This window comes from Polyodon spathula, chromosome 2 (genome assembly GCF_017654505.1).
Source record: "Polyodon spathula isolate WHYD16114869_AA chromosome 2, ASM1765450v1, whole genome shotgun sequence".
Taxonomy (NCBI): Eukaryota; Metazoa; Chordata; class Actinopteri; order Acipenseriformes; family Polyodontidae; genus Polyodon; species Polyodon spathula.
In genome coordinates, this window is record NC_054535.1 from 54,647,604 (window position 1) to 54,660,097 (window position 12,494).

Genomic DNA, 12,494 nt, shown 5'->3' on the forward strand with positions numbered 1-12,494 from the left:
GCAAACAATTGTAATCCGGTAGGACAGTGGTTTTAATTGTAATCCGGGTCTGGTGACCAACAAAAGAAAAACGCTGTGGCAATACACAACAATGTGTAACGTGCGGAGCCAAACAAACAGGTTTACAGTCCCAAACAATAAACGTTATCCGCCCCACAATACTAAAACACGGTCACCAGTCCCGGGTGCGTGTAGTAGTGCTCGTGGTGGGTGATAACAGGTTATTTGGTGACAGTTCGTGCACTGCAGTTCCAGCTTGTCCTGGCCCAAAAGTGACAGCTCCGGAACCTGTTTCGCCATCTACTGATACAATAAACAAGACAATTACTAACACTCAAAACAAACAGACACTCACGAATATTCCTCGGCAGTTTCTACTGCAGCTCTCAGTCCTTCCAGGTTTAAAGCGCAAACCCCACGTGAAGGAAAAGATTAGCGTTTCTCAGGCCCCTTTTATGCTATCCCGCATGATCCCTTGGTAAACAATTTCAGCTACGTCTATACCTTGCATCTGCTACCTCGTTTACCTTCCGGGTCAATACGTTCCTGCAACAGAGTCTCGCTTCCATCCAGGCTGACCGACTTCCCGACCTTGAAACGAATGGTCAGGCCATCCCGTTCAGATACTTTTCCTTTCGCTATTTAGCACCCTCACAGGTCAAGAGGGAGATTTATAACCAGAACTCATTGTATTTCTCTTACACGCTGCAACCCCACATTCGCCAAAACTATTGTTTGACTTTTTTCTTTTAAAATGATTACAAATATCCACTGTACACAATGCAGGCTTAATTGCATATTAAAACTACCAACCAACATATTAATGTTAAATTTGGATTTTAACAATATAATTTTGAAAAAGTGTTCAGCAATAGCCATGATAAAAGGGGATACTGTACTCTTTAAAACATTGCCATAATGATCAGCTCAGTAGCAGCAGCTTTTGTTCTATGTTCAAGTAACTCCTGCCCAAAACAGGACCTAACAAGTATAAATTAATCATCATTCATTTTTACACATTGCTTTCAGACCAAGGCACCAGGGAAACGGTCTGTGCTCAGGCAGCCGAGTTGACAGCATCGGCACTGTCCTCGCTGGGGGGAGTGGCAGCTGAGGTCCGTCACACCTGACTCCTGGTCACTGTTTGTGGCAAGGTCAGGGTCGAAGCTCTTCAGGGTGTCCCTGTTTAGGATGAGCACACAGCTCTCCTCATCCAGCTGCAAGGGGCTGCGGGAGGGGAAGGTGCCTGCAGTGCCAGCGTAGTCTTGAGGCGTGTTGGCTATGCTGTTGTCAGAAGTGGACACCCCCAAGCGTTTGTTTATTTCCCTTGGTTTGGCCTTAATTGTGTTGTTTTTTACTTGCAATTTTTCCAGCTTGGCTATTTTCTAAAAGAAAAAAAAAACACAAGAAAAAAGAGATACACAATAAAACCGTTCGTTTCTTTCTTCTACTGCAACAATTTTTATATTTTACTACAAAAAAAAACAAAAAACACTCCAGCAAAATTATAATATTTTGGACGTCAAATCCAAATGGTTTACTTAGTAAAATGTATACATGTACTCCTTATATAAAACATGTTGCATATGTGTGTTAAATACGTTTTTTTTTTTTTTTTTTTTGTAAAAGCTAAGGTTGTGCTGGTGTAAGACTGCAGCAGATCCTGTGGCTGGGATGCAAGTAGCTAAATGGAGTGGATCTCCAACTCCAACCTCCTCATAGATCTTCAGATCCTCCTCCAGCTGCTGCGTCTCCTCCTCCTGGGGTGCAGTCCTTTCTCAAAGTGGTTATACATCCCCCTCTAAAACCTGCATGATACACACACTGTTTAAAAAAATAGTAGTAGATGAAGTACAATTTTAGTTACATTTTTTTGTATATAAACACAGATCTATTAATTTTATATAAACAGCAACAGACAGATAGATATACACAATGAAGAACTGTTAGAATATTGTTTTATTTCACTTAGCTAACAGCAGTATTTAGATGAATTAAACAAGCCCTTTTTTCACAGCTAAACATTCAGCACACATCAGCAACAAATCATTTCGGCCTAAAAATGCAGGAAATTAAGGCCTTTTACAGAAACACTGGCTGTCCAACACCCTGGAATCCAAATGCCAAGATTAGGGAATTAGCCTTTAAAAATATTTGCTTTAAAAAATACATCAAACTGTACCTTTAAGAGAAAAATTAGAAGCAAATATAAAGGCTCTCAATATTCACGATAACCAAGGTGAAGAAGTTAAGTCTAAATAGTCAAAAGACACAACCATGATTCAGATTTTTACGACTGACTAGGTCATTTTTTAGAATCGCGTACATCTGGAGAAAAATAGCATTCCATGCTTTTTTAAATTTATTTATTTATTTATTTTAAATCGGCCATGCTTCCATTTATATGGTATACCCATTTGTGACGCCATGGTTGATTTGACTGCTGAAAAATGATTCCTCCTGTCACAAGGCTGTTTTGTGTATGCTTCCCTTTGCTCCCACAATTTCATGATTTAACAATGCCGAGGCTATTTGTAGAGAGCGACCAAGAGGAGATTGACAAAGGTGTTAAGAACCGGTAGAACTGGAAGTGGCTAGAAACACAAATAGATGGGTTTTATGTGGGAACACATGTTCAGCAGCTGCACGGTGCGGGTACGACGTACTGCCTTCTTTGTGAGACAGAGTTAAAGTATGGCAGTCGAGGAAAACAGGCTGAAGACAATCACTTCAAAACACCAAAACATAAAAACGAAGAGGCAGAAAAGCTGAAAATCAATGCAACCAATTACGAACTGCCAGGTAAGTTACACTTGTATTTAATTTTATCTGCTTAATTATTAATATGAAATTATTTATGTATCGGTAACCTATTTTTTTTATATTGGACACAACAGTCTTTACAAAGATGTATTGAAATTACTGGGTGTCCAGTTTGAATATATGCATATTTTCGTAAATAGTTACTGTAGATATTTAATTATTTGTTTATGCAATTGTGCTCCATTTATGCTATTATTAACCATTCTGAAGTGGCTCCGGATGCACCGTTTTAACTTTAAAAAACACAAAATATTTCTAGCATCAAGGGGGGGGGGAACTCCCCCTCTGCCATTTTACACTTTTTTGAAAGTTGTCCACTTTCATGCCGAAGAACATCAAGTAAAGCATCTGTACAAAGAAATACAGATAGTAATACACACTTGAAACAGTAGGGGGCTCTATCGGGCCGCAGGACTCCTAGAGTCTGACTGGTCTGGTCTACACAATGGATTTGTGTAATCTGCAAGGTTCTTCCACATGTGGGCCCACAGGGAATGTGTCCTCTCACGGTTTCTATGAAGGACAAAAACAAATACAAACTGTATAAGATCTTCTCCACAACGACTAATATCTCCAATAACTACACAAAATTCAAAAACAATTGTATAAATGTAGGTTACAAAATATTGGATACTGTGTTGATTCAATCATTTGTTTTGCTCTAAATATTCTGTTTAGTATTTGAGTTTTGGTGCATATGGTTGGGATTATCTTAAGCAATAACCTCTCACCTCTGTTCTAGCCTCTCCTTCTGGCTGTTGCATATGAAGTTTCCATACTGGCAGGAGTAAATGTGGTTGTGCACATGAACCAAGAACCTCTCATTGTACTCAAAGGCACAAGGGAATTGTTCCATTACATGCCAAACACACTCTATGAACTGATTGATTACTGGAGAGACCTCTTTTGGGTCTCCATCCAAATGATTATACCTAAAAATTATGAATTGTTAGTCGTCTAACATGTTTAACTAGCAACTAGAAACTGAACAAATACAAAGCATCCTATGAACAGTACATGTCACAGTGTAAGGGAGTGGCTCCTATGATATAATAGTAAACATGAAAGGGTTTGTACAGCCAACTCATCCATGGGTCACCAAAAACCCTAGGAGTGGAGCAGTTTAAAAAACCTGTTACAGATAGCACACTGGCTAAAACAGAATAGGGTTTTCTACAAGTAAACTAGAGGAATTAAGCGCAACAGCCAATCATATTAGCCAACAAAAGCAGACAGGATACAAAAATGGCTGTGGTGGCAATACAATTTGATTCAGAATCAATTTTCCTGTGGAGTCTGCTAGCAGAGTAGCTTATTTCACGATATTGAAATAGGCATTCAAGGTCAGTCCAGTTATATATATTGTTCAAGTAAACCAAGAAAAGAAATGTATTATCTGTGGTTGAATTTGTGATCAAATGATACCCAGTCTTTCTCAATAAGGACCTATAGAAGAGAATATAAAGGTTAATGTATGTTTTAATATACACTATTTCACAAAAAAGGGAACATTTTTTGGGGAAAAAAAAACTACCTCACCTTTACTTGTACTTGAACACACCTACCATGAATCCCTTTAGAGTTCTGCAGTAGGGGTCGAGCAGGAGACGTGCTACTGAGCACACCTGGGCTGTCCAGTCCCAGCCATCAGAGCATTGCACAAGAACACTGATAGCCTCCTCTGCCATTGCCTACAGACAGGCACAGAGCACAATATTAAAATAAGTCTGCCCCTGCATTTCTGGAACAAGTGGCATGCATTTCCTGTTATTCTACTGTATAGTTTTAGATTAGAACATTTGTCTTTTTAGTATAATAATAAAAAGTTTACTTGCTACTGAGCACCTTCGTATTTACTCTAACCAAAAGTAATATAGTGTTGCCTTTCTTGTTACTCTTGACATTTTAAATGGGAGTTAGCCACGTAACGCATTGAAAGCATTGGTGTAATACGGAAAGTGTTAACAACAAAAAAGTTGTGGATAGTTTAGGATATTTACCAGAATGCGACTGGTAACAGATCAGCTTCCGGAAGATGGAAAGGGAATCTGATCATATTTGCTTTGACATACCTTTGCAATAAAAATGCCAGCATCCAGGATTGCTTTGATATGCTTCAGCCAGCCTGAATTCTCAAAACCCCACAGAAAATCATCCATGGAAAGAGACTTCAGCTCACAAACTGGTGACAAAAGAAAGAATTAACAGCCCATTCAATAAATTAAACACAGTATTTCCTGGGAACTCACCATGCATATAATTTGGCAATTATTTGGCATTTATGTTGTAGCTTATTATTTATAGAGCCAAACTTTTATAATTTTGTTTTCAATTTTACTATAATATATTCTGTCATTCTCGATTGTATTTTAACCTGTGGTAGTCAGGCTGGTAAATAATGATCTTAACAAAAACAGCAAATTATACAGACTATGTATAACAGGATATCAAATCAAGCAAGAAATTCAGTATCACAAAAATGTTGGATATAAAATATTGCTCACATGTAATCAAGTTGCTGTATAAAGTTGTTGTACCAATGTATATGCCCTGACATGGTATAAGACAGAAACCTGTTCTGCACCTTCTGCAAACATTGTAGCAAATGGAAAAAGGAAGCCCCATAGCATGCCACGTCATCTACAGCTCCTCACATGATTTCAGTGTTATGCTTATAAATATGTACTTTAGGTATCCTGGAAGTTAGACAAAGGGTATATAGCCAGGGTTTATGCTTGACTCAAATAAAGCTATTACATAGATTCTGACTTATTTAAGACTGCTAAATGCCTTACTTTACTTACTAAACTTCCACTGCCCACTTAAAAGTAATTAGCTATATAAATGTTTTGCTACAACACAGAAATTTGTATTTCAGTACTTTTCCAAAAGCAAAGTCCATGTGCTAAAACAAGGAGAGTTTGTTTTAGCTATATATCACCGTGCAGATTTTTTCTCCTGTGGTCATAATAATTTAAAGAGCCAGCAACAGCCTTGGAACATACATTATTGTACTGTATATGCTTTGTCCCTAAAGCAAGGGCCTGGATATGAATGTTCTTTATTAAAGATGTGCTGGCACACCTGATTTATTTTGGTAAGTGCACTGCTAATGGGCAGTACAAAAAATAAGTGGTACGTTAAGTGGCCAGCATGTCCTATACTATTGTGGAGTGTGAATCGAGGTTTTAAAATCAATTTTCTTACCCCTTAATAACACTTGAAATATTATTACTGGTTACCCTTTGATTATATTTTGGTTCTTTTGTGTGTATTTTATACCTGGAATGCAGATATTTCAAACCCAGAAAAGTAATATTTGAAATATTGAATTCACATACAAAAACAATTGAGCACAATACAAAGGGGACCAGTAGTATGAAAAACTAATTTAGTTATAATTATTTTTCATGTTTTTTTTTAGTGGTTGTTAACATGAGTTTCATTACAAGAGTAATGCATGTTCCTTTTAAAATGACAAAATGCTGCCTTATACTGTGCAGAGCATAGCAAGCCACAGGATTAGACGATGATGAATAGTAAAAAAAAAAAAAAAACTCACTGGTCTGCTTAAGATTTGTGTTCCACTCCCACTGTTCCTTTGAAGTTAAAGGGTTGCTAAAAGGAGAATAATTAAACAAAGCTTAAAAACATGCAACATCACATTATTCTCATGCCCTCTTACTATAAATACATTTCAATTTACAAACCAACTGTAGGAGGTTCCAAAAATAGCACAGAGATGAAAAGCACATGCAACATTATTTTCTCTATTTAACTGAAGCCTATTTTACATTCAGCTTACAGAATGCTTGTCATGAATAACAATGTCAAATACTTCAGTAGCGGTTTCTCTGACTTTACCTATTCAAGGGATTATCCTTACTTTATCATTACTGTTTTCCTAAACACCAGCTACTGACAAAATCACCAATTATACAATTGTAATTTTTTTTCAGAGTAAAATGGGTTTAAAAGGCATTGAATTGCAAAATAACACTCAGTACTGTATCTCCAGCCAAGCCCCACCCCTTATTTGCTGTATTTTTCACATACCTCTTCATAGTCTTGCATACTGATAAATCCTCTCCTGGTCACTTGTTTTATCACCAAACTCCTCAATAATGTGATCCAAGTCATTATTTTATTACTATAACATCTCAAAAAGCTTTGCAAATGTCTGTGGTATTCTTTGAGTGCTGGATGCAGAAGCAGCTATCTCCTTTATGTCTGTATTATCTCTGTGGTGCATGGGGCTATCAGACACTGCCTTTTTTTTTCGGCTTCAATCAGCCATTGAAAGGTTTTCTCTGAGAAAAAAACGACTAGAGACCTGTGCTTTACGTCTTTTTGATGATGTCGGACTGGAAAGGGAAAATTGTAATGTCGGACCTGGTCTGACGTAGGATCGCAAAGGGTTAAACAAAATAGAAAGCGCAGTACTGTAGATAATTCCAGTTATTTTGTGAGGATTACTACCAAGTGAATTGGCGCCAGAATGTGGTACCAAGTGTTATGTGGAGTGGGCTGTATATAAACATGAAATGGCTGTTGATAAAATGTTTGTGTCAACAAAACAAAGCATCCCTGTTATATCAGACACAAAATAAATAAATGTATATAGACACCTAATCCTAAAATTCTTGGTCCAGGAGTATTTTCAGGTGTTGGTTTATGTATCAAGTTAACCAGGAAAGTATTGTGTTTAATCTGCTGGTAAATTACAGCACAAACATTTTGAATACACTGCTATAGGAAGCTGTTTCTTCCACTCACCTTTGGTCTGGTGTCCACCACATACATGAACTCACTAGCTGGATTTGCCTTCATGATAGCCTTCAGCATCTGCTCATCTTCCAAGCAGCGAGCACTGAAGCCTGACAAAGGCTGGCTGCTTCGGCAAATTGAGGCTTGCTTTACAACAACAAAAATACTGTTACCATTGCCCAGACTCTGGATCACACATCAGACACAGGGTGTTGCCAATCATACAGTCAATTACAGAGCTTGACTCAAATTATTACATTATCCATATGTCAAGGAATACTACACACCGAGTATTGCACACTTTAATGATATCTCAAAACGTTCAATGCTTCCAGACTCTGACTCTTCTCCACCAAACTGTATTCTTTTTTATTAGTATAGTGTTTATATATGTTGCTCTTAGGCAACATAATAATTTAATACCAATTATATTCTGCAATACATGTCTAGTGTAAAAAAACAAAGAAATACAACCATGAAAAGCACAATTTACCATTAATTTTTGTGGTTCCTTTACAGCAGTTTGACCATGTGACCCAATTTGGAAAAACAGCTTGCACAAACTCCCACACAGTCTTAAGATCCATTCTGCTTATTTGGAGATATTTTAACTAAAGTCAACTGAAATGTTTAGTGGATAAAAGTAATATTATTTTATTTCATAGACCAAGTGAATACATCCCCCCCACCCCCCAAAAAAATTGCATGCACTCAGTAAAAGCTAAAATATACAGCATTGATATATCATTGGCTTCTGCATGTGATCACAGTTGCATGTTGCCCTATTTGTACATTATGAACCTTTTATCCAAATATTATTCTTGTAAAACATATGAGTGACTAGCTTTTTTAGCCATCGTAAATCTACCCCCCACCCACCCATTTACCAGGAAGCAATCCAAGTGATTATTACTGTAATGTAACATCTGCACCCAGCTGAACCACATTGTTTTTTAATGAACAATCTGGTACTACTCATGGAGTGCCCAGTACTTAAACAGCATCACACAGCAAGTAAACCATCTTTTGACTTATGCGACATGTTACGAAATCGGCGTAAAACAAGGCACCCACCCCGGCCTTGCCTCCCCCGACACTGTGATGGGTCTGCCTACGTCTGAGCCACATGGCTTGTTCTTGGCCCCCCCGGATCGCAGAACTAAGTATGCGCAACCCCTCTCCGACCATGAAAAATCCATGTATCAGCATAATGTCGCAACACGCCGAGTAGGGGATTTTATTCGTGCCTTCTCGCCTATACAATGGTTCTGGCCACCTATAGAGGCACGAAATCACGTGTGCCTAGGTCTACCTCGCAATAGCTCATCGTTCGGTCCCGTGTACTTTTAACAATCGCGGCTTGTGTAACCGTACGTTTATTCGATCACCCGCGCCGGCATAACACTGTTCCTGTCCGGTAGTGGCGCAACTGTCACAGTGGAAAACTGTTCAGCTGCATTGTCTTGCCCCCTTCTCCTATGCCTGCCTGGCCGACATACTGGCTGAGCACAATCGCGCTCGCACAGCAACAACAGTGGCCACTCCGAGTGCTGTACGCTGGACAACGCCATACGGACACCCCCGAGTGCCCGTTTCACAATGGGACGGGTCGTTTCTCTTTTTTTTCGCTGGGCCAGGTGACCGTTGGGGGGTTCACATGGCCCAGGTCCGCCCTGCCGGGTAACTCCTCCCACGTGCTTTCACGCCCCCCTTCTAGCTTTTAATAGACCGCCTCAATACGGCACGTACTTCTTTTTCTTTTTTACGCCCATCGAATGGCTAGTACCGTGGCCCCGAACAGATGCCTTCAATTTCTATCCCGCCTGTGCCACTGCGGGCCACGGGTGGTCTCCTCAGCTGGTGTTCAATTACCCGGGGAAAGGGCGCGCGCAAATTGCGGTTATCTTTTATCATTGCATTACTCCGGCCGTGGCACACCCCCGACATCTCTCGTCGGCCGTGCGGCGCTTTCCACGCTACCACCGCCCCCTGCCTTAGGTGTTTGCGCGGTGGACTGCCGCCGTGGTTGGGGTTAATTTTGTGATGCTTGGTACAGGGAAAACGGGTTGTGTCTGGGTGTTCAATTCCGTTAGGCCGAGGATGACATTCGTACGTAACCTCAATAGTGAGAAGTGCTTTGCTTCTCGTCGTCCTGCGCACTGAATGAGCTGCCGTGAGTGCAGGCTCCCGTCAAGTTTCATCAGGGGTTGTGGTGGGAGCGAGGGAGGCGGATCACTATGACTACGTCGTCCCTCGTGGTACGGTAGTCTTGTGTGTTTGGGGGACTTTGTATGTTTCTCCTCCGCTCTCCTCACTTGCTCCGCCCTTGTGTCCCCCCTATTTGTGTGGCTGCCCTCCTTCTGTGCCTGGCCCTTCACCCTGCTTTTTCCGGTCGTCCTCTCAGCCGGTCCATTTCTTACCTTACCCCCCTCTCATTGAGAAAGGCTGTTCAAATCATGATTTTCCCCCCCTCCCCCGTTTCCCTCCTCCCACTGGTCCCCCGCCCCCCCTACCTTTCCTTCCCTTTTTGCCCCTTTCTCTGCGTGTCCCCTCCCCCATTGCTACTTTTCCCTTCCATCCCCTCCTTCTTATGTGTCCCCGTGTTTTTCCTCTTGCCAGCAGCCCGTCGGTTTCCGCGTTCTTCTGAGCTGGTGGCCCCCCACGAACAGCCACCACTCGTGTACACGTGCCACTTTCCCCCACGCCGGTTATTCATTATAGTCGATAGCGGCCTTCACGCATACTACATGCCCAACGATATTATCCTCGCCATAGCCCCAGCCGCTTGAACCCCACTCCCAACATCCCGTTACAATGCACTCATCGGATATCTCCATCACAACACTCAAATTCCCACGTTGATCGTCCTTAAAATTACTTACTATGTATTATTCTACTGCATTCTTCGGCGGTAACTCTCCGTCAACTTGTACTCTCCACGTCTTCTAACAATCCAGGACGTGGCTCAATTTACCACTAAACTGCGCACTGCCTTCACAATTGTCCCACGCCCAACTAGCCCACCTCAACGTGTCTGTCAGAGGCAGCAGGCACTCGTGAATATCCATTGCCTATGTCCTACCACCGGCTAAACCTGGAATCTTGGTGGGCTGTATTAGCTACTTGCCTTAGGTGAAACAAAAGGAAATGTGGGGTTACATGAGCTCAACCCTTGCAGTCTCTCATCAAAAGTTAAACTAGAAATTAAGCATTTGGGGGGTCTTTGATCCTGATCTACCATTTGACTCATATCAGGGGAGTTACTAAAGTATCTTTTTACCATTTGCCATATATAGCCAAACTTAGACCAATTATTTCTGTATCTAATGCCGAGAGACTAATGCTTCCCTTTGTTTAATCTAGAATTGATTAGTGTAATGCACTTTTTTTTTTTCTGATGTCCCAAAACATGTGGTATCCTGCTTGCAGCTTGTTCAGTCAGAATAAAGCCGCTAGAATTCTGACTAAAACCAGAAAAAATGAACATATTACCCCTGTTTTGGCCTCTTTACTCTGGCCCCCTGTGCAGTATAGAATTGATTTTCAGATTTTGCTGTTAATTTACAAGGCCCTGAATAGATTAGCACCTAGTTATTTGTAGGAGTTACTGACTCCGTATCTTCCAAACCGCACTCTGAGATCACAAAATGCGAGGCTGCTGGTTATTCTTAGAGTCAACAAAAGCAACACGGGAGGTAGGTCATTTGTCAGAGAAGCTGGAGCCATTACAGTTTTCAAAACTAAAAATGCACTTTTATAAAATGGCTTTCTTTTCTTAATGGGTTTTAATGTAACTTTAAAAAATTGCTGCTTTTGTATTGTGTATACTGTTATTTTAATGGTCTGACTGTGGCAGTTGTATGTGTGACATGCTACACAAACGTATTGTGGTTTGTTCTTTTTTCTGCTATGTGCTGTGCAGTGCTTTATGATACTTTTGCATAAAAAGAGCCACATAAATGCAATAAATATATAACTAGTTGCATTTTCACACGCATTACGGCATCTGTTGCCTGCTAAAGCCACGTAGCTGTTAGCAGACAACAGGATTTTGTAATGTGTGTTAAAAATGCAGCCAATGTGTCATTAGCAATGAGATTAAACAAAAAACTAACAACCAATTCAATATACAGCAAGACACTTTTGGAAAACACCCGGGTGTCGTGCCACACAGTTTGAAAAAAACTGACATACATAATTTAGTTTCCTTACACAAGCACACAGTGGATTGAAGGCAATACTGACCCCGTAGTTCTGGTTTACATGGATGATGTGCCAGAGTTGATTTGGAACTCCCATTCGGTTATATTCAACCTTGAGGTCAATGCAATTCCAGGCCTGCTCTCTGACCTCCTTATCCGTATTGGGTTTGAAGGAGAAGCAATACAACTCCTCATATTTCTCTGAAAGGAGACAAGTACCGGAAATCATTTTTATTTTGAAGACACTTTTCATTTTAATTATATTCCAAAATTAAGGTATATAATAAAGTTTTACTTCCTGTTACTATCGTCTAACACGTGTATACAGTATCTAAGGTTGGAAATATAGGTAATCATTTTATTTATTCATTTATTGTTTTAAATAACAGAGGTCCCAGATGTTATTCAGGAAGGGAGCTACATTTTGATTGATTGAACATCTTTTTCACTTTGGTCTTTCTTTTTCTAGTGGTGCTGTATTGAATTATCTGCTGCTCAACTGAGCTAAATTAAATATCACAATAAGTTAGTCAGAAATACTGTTTGGTTATTGAAGATCAGCTTATGTGCGCAATTTAATCATACCCCCAGGTAAAAAAAAATGGGAACCATTGCTCTAAATCACTGCAGAAACAGTGTTTAAACCCCCCCCCCACAAAAGCATAAGTGCTCTGCCATTTCTGTTCAATACCATATAGATCG

The 12,494-nt window shown here is 40.2% G+C and overlaps 1 pseudogene; it reads right to left on the reverse strand.

Moving 5' to 3' along the window:
- Nucleotides 1–862: 862 nt before the first annotated feature.
- LOC121326775 lies at nt 863–10,306 on the reverse strand (annotated as a pseudogene).
- Between the last annotated feature and the right edge of the window lie 2,188 nt (nt 10,307–12,494).